The sequence below is a fragment of the Pseudophryne corroboree genome, chromosome 3, assembly GCF_028390025.1.
Source record: "Pseudophryne corroboree isolate aPseCor3 chromosome 3, aPseCor3.hap2, whole genome shotgun sequence".
NCBI classification, from domain to species: domain Eukaryota; kingdom Metazoa; phylum Chordata; class Amphibia; order Anura; family Myobatrachidae; genus Pseudophryne; species Pseudophryne corroboree.
The window spans coordinates 142,631,369-142,640,381 of record NC_086446.1 but is presented as its reverse complement, the minus strand read 5'-3'; the positions used below and the strand labels follow the sequence as shown (position 1 = coordinate 142,640,381).

Below are 9,013 nucleotides of genomic sequence, written 5' to 3'. Positions count from 1 at the left end.
ACTGTCAGGGAGAGTGCAATGTTTTGCAACAACTGGTCCCTGGATCTCGCCTTTATCAAGAGATCATCCAAGTACGGGATAAATGTGACTCCTTGCTTGCGAAGGAGAACCATCATTTCCGCCATCACCCTGGTGAAAATCCTCGGAGCCGTGGACAGACCAAACGGCAACGTCTGAAATTGGTAATGACAATCCTGAATTGCAAACCTCAGGTAGCTTGATGCAGTGGCTAAACGGGAACATGTAAGTAGGCATCCTTATGTTTACCAAAACCATGAAATCTCCTTCCTCCGGACTGGAGATCCCTACCCTGAGAGATTCCATCTTGAAATTGAATTTCTTTAGGTAGAAATTGAGGGATTTCAGATTTAAGATTGGTCTGACTGAGCCGTCCGGCTTCGGGACCGCGAAGAGGCTTGAATAAAAGCCTTCTCCCTGCTGACTAAGGCCGATTTGAACAATCGGTGAGGGGGAACGTCTTGAAACCCCAGTTTGTACCCTTGGGACACTATTTGTAAAACCCACGAGTCCAGGTCCAAATTAATCCAGAACTGACTGAAGTGTTTTAGACGTGCCCCCACTGGTGCGGGCTCCTGCAAGAGAGCCCCAGCGTCATGCAGTGGATTTGGCAGAAGCAGAGGACGATCTCTGCTCCTGCGATCTTGAAGAGGCTACAGACCTCTTCCCTCTTCTCCTTCCTCTACCTGCAAAGAAAGGAGAATCTTAACTTCTTGCATATCTATTGGGCCAAAATGACTGCGTTAGATAATGATGCGTCTTCATCCGTTGAGAGGGAACATAGGGCAAGAAGGTTGACTTACCTGCGGGAGCTGCAGAGATCAAATTAACTAGGCCGTCGCCAAACAAGGCTTCACCTTCATAGGGAAGAGACTCCCTTTCTTCTTGGAGTCAGCATCAGCATTCCCTTGGTGAATCCACAATGCCCTCCTATCCGAGACTGCCATGAAATTGGCCCGTGAACTCAAGAGTCCTATATCCCTTGCAGTCGTAAGTATGCTGCAGTGTCCTTGATATGATCCAACGTAAGGAGCATCCCATGTCTCCAGGATATCTATATCGGATGACAAGGTATTCGACCAATTCTTGAATACTACTACTCACCCATGCGCATGTAATGGCAGGTCTAAGTAATGTACCCGTGGTTACATAACTAGAAATAATGTAGCTTCCTGCATACGATCCGCTGGATTTGTGACAGGGCCCCGTGCAGAACAGGGGGTGACTCCCACTTTATTCTGTCCGCGGCAGGAAATGAATAAACAACCGGAAACCTTTTGGGGATTTGAAACCATCTTGTCGAGCTGGCCCAGACTTTCTCAAACAGAGATGGAGGAACGTTACATCAGCTTTCATTATATATCTATATATACATACATATAGACCCCTTTGTCAGGAACAGCAGGGTCCTCGGTGATGTTAATATGTCCTTAATATCCACAATCATGTACTGAATGCTCCTTGCCAATATTGGATCTAATCAGGAAATATTATGGTCGACATAGGAATCAGTATCCGAGTCAGTATCAGTGTGTAGTAACTGGGCAAAATAACATTTTTGCTGGGCCTGAGGGAAAAGAAGCATAGCCATGAACATCACATCTTTTCTCTACGTCTGTGTCTGGGACACAGATTTATCCAACCTCACTCTGATATTACTGAAACTTTCACCCAGTCAGTTATTGGTGGTGCCAACAGGGCCACCATCATATGTCTGCATTCCTAATATAGTTTCCTCTTGGGAAAAACATTCAGCCACCGACATGTTGACACACATGTACCAAGTACCCACAGACACATAGGCTTATGGGGGATAGACCTACAGTAAATCTGTCAGAGGGACAAATGGGATTTTTCAGCTCACAACCCAGCGTCAAAAGTACACAGTCTGGGAAATAATAAACTCTATAGTGATAGACTTGTAACGCTCTATAGATGTGCTGGTGAGGTGAGGAAGAAGCCCCGCCGCTGTAATGGCACGCTTCTGTCCCGCTCAGAAACAAATAATTAATTACGCTGGTGGGGTAAGGACAGTGCTCAGGTACTAATGTCCACTTTTGCCAGCCTTTTGTGAGGAATTTATGCTGCCCAGGGTGCCCCCCCCCACGCCCTGCACCCTGCAGTGCCTGTGTTTGTGTGGGAGCATGGCGCACAGCATTCCGCTCGCTGCGTGGTACCTCAGAATGCCATCTGTTCTTCTGCTACTCGCCTGTCTTCTGACTTCTGGCTCTGTAAGGGGGTGACGGCAGGCTACGGGAGTGGGCATCTAGGCGTACCCAGCGATCAGCACCCTCAGGAGCTAATGGTGTCCTGTCAGCCAGAAGTAGAGCCATTGAACTCACTAGAAGTTGGTCATACTTCTCTCCCCTAAGTCCCACGAAGCAGGGAGACTGTTGCCAGCAGCCTCCCTGAAAATAAGAAAAACTAACATAAGTCTTTTCAGAGAAACTCAGTAGAGCTCCCCTGTAGTGCATCCAGTCTCACTGGGCACAATTCTAAAACTGGAGTCTGGAGGAGGGGCATAGAGGGAGGAGACAGTTCACACCCTTTGAAAGTCTTAAAGTGCCCATGTCTCCTGCGGATCCCGTCTATACCCCATGGTTCTTAATGTGATCCCAGCATCCTCTAGGACGTATGAGAAAACAAATAACGCACACACGAGGAGGAGAGAACAAAGGAAGTAATAAGGAGGGGAGGGGAGGGGGGGGGAGGTAAGGTAAGGTAGTAAAGGCATATTGGATAAACTACAACCTTATACATATTCATTAATGGCCCTCATTCCGAGTTGATCGCTCGCAAGGCGATTTTAGCAGAGTTACACACGCTAAGCCGCCGCCTACTGGGAGTGAATCTTAGCTTCTTAAAATTGCGAACGATGTATTCGCAATATTGCGATTACAAACTACTTAGCAGTTTCAGAGTAGCTTCAGACTTACTCGGCATCTGCGATCAGTTCAGTGCTTGTCGTTCCTGGTTTGACGTCACAAACACACCCAGCGTTCGCCCAGACACTCCCCCGTTTCTCCGGCCACTCCTGCGTTTTTTCCGGAAATGGTAGCGTTTTGATCCACACGCCCATAAAACGCTGTGTTTCCGCCCAGTAACACCCATTTCCTGTCAATCACACTACGATCGCCGGAGCGAAGAAAAAGCCGTGAGTAAAAATACTATCTTCATTGTTAAATTACTTGGCGCAGTCGCAGTGCGAATATTGCGCATGCGTACTAAGCGGAATTTCACTGCGATGCGATGAAAATTACCGAGCGATCAACTCGGAATGAGGGCCCATGTACCAGTAGTTAGAAGTAGAAGAGCTCTAACAGAAACCACAAAGCTTATCTAAAGCCACACCACACTGGATATGCCCAATCTCATTTGATCTTTGAAGCAAAGCAGTATTGGACTTTGTTACTACCAAGCAGTCTCCCATCCATGTATTATCAGATTCTTTAGGTGTTTTTAAACTACCAACACCCTTTTCTTGGTACATTTAATTTTTACACGTATTCTTTTATGTACCAGAAGTTAGAAGTAGAAAAGCTCTAACAGAAACCACCAGCTCATCTACAGCCACAGCACACTGGATTTGCCCAATCTCTCCTGATCATGGAAGCTGAGCAGTATTGGTCCTGGTTTTAGTACTTGGATGGGAGACCACCAGGAAATACCAGGAGCTGTGTGTATTTTTACAATACCAACACCGTTCTCTTGATGCATTCCATTTTGAAACATTGGGGCAGATCTATTAAGCCTGGTGAACTGATAAAGTGCAAGGTGATAAAGTACCAGCCAGTCAGCTCCTAACTGTCATTTTTCAAACCCAGCCTGTGACATGGCAATTAGGAGCTGATTGGCTGGTACTTTATCACCATGCAAATTATAATTTCACCGGGTTTAATAAATCGGCCGCTTATTCATTTATGTACTAGTAGTTAGAAGTAGAAGAACTCTAACAGAAACCACTAAGCTCATCTACAGCCACACCACACTGTATATGCCCAATATCACCTGATCTTAGGCCTGGTTTGTTCTTGGATGTGAGACCACCTAGGAATACCAGGTGCTGTAGGTAGTTTTATACTACCAACACCGTTCTCTTGATGCATTCTATTTTGAAACTTATTCATTGATGTAGAAGTTAGAAACAGCAAAAATCATCTACAGCCGCATCACACTGGATATGTCCAATCTCATCTGATGTTGGAAGCTAAGCAGTGTTGTGCCTGGTTAGTTTTTGGATTTCAGGTCCTGCCTTCTGGTTTGGCCACGGCACCTCAGAAATTCACCAAGGTCATGGCCGTGATGACGACCCTTCACCATCGGTGGACCAGGGAGGAATCTCTCCTCCCGATAAACATTCTGGAATTGTGGGCAGTGTTCAATTCATTGATACTGGCCCTGCCTCTAGTACAGAACAGGCCTGTTCAAGTACAATCGGACAACGCCACCACGGTAGTGTACACAAATCATCAAGTCGGCACTCGAAACTGCATGGCAAAGCTGGAAGTATCAAAAATCCTCAGTTGGGTAGAACGTCATCTGCCAGCAATATCGGCAGTGTTCATTCCCGGAGTCCTCAACTGGGAAGCGGATTTCCTCAGTCGTCAGGACGTTCACGCTGGAGAGTGGAGAGGCTGCAGAAGAAATATCTGCACTGGTGTCAGTAGGTGACTGAGGCAGGGATGACTGGGAGATAGTGGGTGACTGAAGCATGTATGAGTGGGAGATAGTGGGTGACTGAAGCCGGGGTGACTGGGAGATAGTGGGTGACTGATGCAGGGGTGACAGTGATAGTGGTTGACTGAGGCAGGGGTGACAGGGAGATAGTGGGTTACTGAGGGAGGGGTGATAGGAAGGGGTTGGGTAAGTATGGGAAGAAAGTGGGTGACAGGGATAATAAATGAATAAGGCAGGGATGATAGGGAGATAGTGGATGACTGTGGCAGGGGTGACAGGGACAGTAAGAGACTGAGGCAGGGTTGACAGGGATAGTGGGTGACTGAAGCAGGGGTGATAGGGTGACAGTGGGTGACTGAGGCAGGGGTGACAGGGATAGTGGGTGACTGAGGCAGGGGTCGCAGGTATAGTGGTTGACTGAGGCAGCGGTGACTGGGAGATAGTGGGTAACTGAGGCAGGGGTGACAGGGAAAGTGTGTGACTCAGGCAGGGGTGATAGGGAGATAGTGGGCAGCATATCTCTGTCTCACTGCAGCAGCACATTCCTGCTTCACTGACAGCAGCACATCCCTGCAACGTTGACAGCAACACATCCCTGCAACATTGACGGCAGCACATCCCTGCCTCATTGACGGCAGCACATCCCTGCCTCACTTATAGCAGCACATCCCTGCCTCGCTGACAGCAGCACATCACTGCCTCGCTGACAGCAGCACATCACTGCTTCACTGACATCAGCACATTACTGCTTCACTGACAGCTGTATATAGGGCCTAATTAAGACCTGATCCCTGCTGTGCATATTCACACAACAGGAGATCAGGTCTGAAGTGCGTGTGTGCTGGTGCCACAGTGCACCGGCACATGCCAGGATGCGATCAGCATCTCTGCCCTGTGAGCGCCTCTGCCTGATTGACAGGCAGAGGCGGTCACTGGACAGGAGGAGTCGGGCCAGCGGCGTTGTGCCGCCATTTTGGGGGCACAGTCAGGACAACGCAGACATGACCGGACCGTATGGGGGCGGGGCGTGACGGCTGTGTGACCCGGACAGCAACGGGCCTTATTTACTAAAATCTCAGATAAATTTTATGGCATTTATGTGCAGTCTAGTTTGCACAGTTGATAGAGTGTTGATCTTGCACTATCAATGTAAGCCTCACATAGGTTTGATACACATGTAAGTTTGTTTTTATTTTACTACATTGTGGTTTGTGGCTCTATACCATGTAATACATGTCTTTTAACAGTAGTCAAGTCTTCCAATGTGCTTGTTAGTGAAACCCAATACATAGCTTTATTTTATTTTGTTTCTTCAAATATTGAATGCATATGTCTTATAACTTTTTTTTTCAATATATAAACATTTTTATTATAAGATTTTCAATGACACAAGTACATCCAAGTTGCAGATTATGGGTTGTGAAGGACAAATCAACCATATAAACAATTTAAGCAATTTAAATTGCATGCAGGTAGTAGAATATCAAACTCCTTGGATGAGAGTTGGTCGTAATAAACTAGGATAGAAAAGAATAAAGTAGAAAATAAGATTTTAAACCTACGGTAAATCTTTTTCTCGTAGTCCGTAGAGGGTGCTGGGGACTCCGTAAGGACCATGGGGATAGACGGGCTCCGCAGGAGACATGGGCACTTTAAGAAAGACTTTAGTTCTGGGTGTGCACTGGCTCCTCCCTCTATGCGCCTCTATGCCACAGTTAGAGAAACTGTGCCCAGAGGAGACTGACAGTATGAGGAAAGGATTTTGTTAATCCAGGGCAAGATTCATACCAGCCACACCAATCACACCGTATAACTTGTGATAAACTACCCAGTTATAAGTACGAAAAAACAACATACTGCAGCATCAGTGCAGGACCGATGCAACTATAACATAACCCTTATTGAAGCAATAACTATATACAAGTATTGCAGAAGTAGTCCGCAGTTGGGACGGGCGCCCAGCATCCTCTACGGACTACGAGAAAAAGATTTACCGGTAGGTTTAAAATCTTATTTTCTCTAACGTCCTAGAGGATGCTGGGGACTCCGTAAGGAACATGGGGATTATACCAAAGCTCCAAAATGGGCGGGAGAGTGCGGATGACTCTGCAGCACCGATTGAGCAAACATGAGTTCCTCCTCAGCCAGGGTATCAAACTTATAGTATTTTGAAAAGGTGTTTGAACCTGACCAAGTAGCAGCTTGACACAGCTGTAGTGCCAAGACCCCTCGGGCAGCCGCCCAAGAAGAGCCCACTTTCCTCGTGGAATGGGCCTAGACCGATTTCGGTAACTGCAATCCAGCCATAGAATGCGCTTGCTGAATCGTGTTACAAATCCAGCGAGCAATAGCCTGCTTTGAAGCAGGGGCACCAATCTTGTTGGTTGCATACAGGACAAACAGCGCTTCAGTTTTCCTGACTCTAGCCGTCCTGGCCACGTAAATTTTCAAAGCCCTGACCACATCAAGTAACTCGGAATCCTCCAAGTCACGCGTAGCCAAAGGCACCACAATAGGTTGGTTCATATGAAAAGATGAGACCACTTTTGGTAGGAATTGAGGATGGGTCCGCAATTCCGCTCTATCCACATGGAACACCAAATATGGGCTTTTATGTGACAAAGCCGCTAATTCCGACACTCGCCTAGCCGAAGCCAAGGCTAATAACATGACCACCTTCCACGTGAGATATGTTAACTCCACCGTTTTAAGGCTGCTAAAAACTGCTAGCGAGCAATCAACTCAGAATGACCCCCATAGTGTATTGCAAGAAAATATCTGTAAATCCAATGGTACCGTAAGTGCGGTATATACTCGCACTTCTTTGCGGGGCGAGAACATCTCCCCTAAGTGAAGTCAGCCCTATGAATAGAGTTTGTGTGATCCCTGTGCAGCAGTCACAGAAAGGGTTCATCTCTGCAGTTTGTCACTCAAATTACATTGTTGCATTTTTTCTAGAAGTGGATCTGAGAGCTGTTACCCGCAGACCAGCTACAATAATTATCCTGGGATAGTGCACAAGGGCATAGAAGGGAGCGGCTCAAGAAAAGAGAAGTGGAAACAGACAGCAAACTAGGCTGGAGAGAGACCTGAGACAAAGAGATCTGAATTACACGAGAGCCGACCAGGGGAAACACAAATTATGCAGTCAAGTTTCCCACATTTGGGGAAATCGCAAGAGCAGCACACCCAGAGTGCAATGGGTGAGCCTTGCCCTGGGAGAAGCACCTTCATGATCATAGTATCTCACCTGGCAGGTAAGTAGGAGTTGGGCTAGAGCTGGGTAGGGTCGCTGCTCGGGCACTTCCCTGTCAAGTGAAGGAGATCCAACTGAGTCAGCACAAGGGAACTCTCGAAAGAAGAACAAGGCTAGAGGAAGATCTGAGACAAATAAATCTGACTTTTACCAGAGCTGACCAGAGGAAAGCACAAACACAGTCCCCCACTACCACAAATAATGAAGTCGAGTTTCCCACATTTGGGGAAATCACAGGGGTCAGCATACCCAGAATGCAATGAATGAACCTCACCCTGGGATAACAGTCTTCATTACCATGATATCTCCTATGCAAAATAAGTATGATTTGGGATAGGGCTAGGGAGGGCCGCTGCTCAGGCACATCTCTGTCAAGTAAAGAAGATTCAACTGAGGCAGCACAAGGGAACTCTCATCTGGGGACAACAACTGCAGGGAGAACACATATTTTCAGATGAACATGGGAGGGCAGAAGGCTGCCTAATACTGAAGCACCCCCAAACAACAAACCAAATGCAACAACTAGTGCAAGCATTCCTGGGGGAAGGCCTGCAGCAGATGGATTTGCATATGGTGATGTCATCCAAGCAGTGGGTCAAAGTTGGCTTCAACCCTCGTCTGCATATGAAAAGAGAAAAGGGGCATGCAGGGCATGGCGGCCTTTTGTGGCGCTTGGATGACCCCTAGTTCGCATTAAACACCTCCACCCTCCTTCGGTGTGGGGCTCATGTTGGCTATGCCCCAGCCCCTGAAGCATTCAAGCTGATTTCTTGCAGAAGCTGGGCACTGTAACAGCTCCAGAGCTGCTCTGTATGGCAAGTAAAAGGGTGTGGGCCCTGCAGCACTACCTGTAGTTCGCATTGTGCGTTGGAAGGCACAATGTAAGCAGATGGGAGAAGTCAGGATAGTGCGCAAGGGCATAGAAGGGAGCGGCTCAAGAAAAGAGAAGTGGAAACAGACAGCAAACTAGGCTGGAGAGCTCTTCTGTCTATATTTTGCAAACCTGCTCTTGTCCTCTCCAGCTGCTCCATGTAGATTTGACGTCTGGAAAGGTGCATAACC

The 9,013-nt window shown here is 47.3% G+C and overlaps 2 non-coding genes across 2 annotated transcripts; both read right to left on the bottom strand.

The window, feature by feature from the left end:
• Positions 1 to 7,797: 7,797 nt before the first annotated feature.
• Positions 7,798 to 7,960, bottom strand: LOC134899197 (U1 spliceosomal RNA). Its single transcript, XR_010172878.1, has one exon. It is a non-coding gene; the product is annotated as a U1 spliceosomal RNA (small nuclear RNA).
• A 152-nt stretch (positions 7,961 to 8,112) lies between these two features.
• On the bottom strand, positions 8,113 to 8,276 carry LOC134899179 (U1 spliceosomal RNA). Its single transcript, XR_010172861.1, has one exon. It is a non-coding gene; the product is annotated as a U1 spliceosomal RNA (small nuclear RNA).
• Between the last annotated feature and the right edge of the window lie 737 nt (positions 8,277 to 9,013).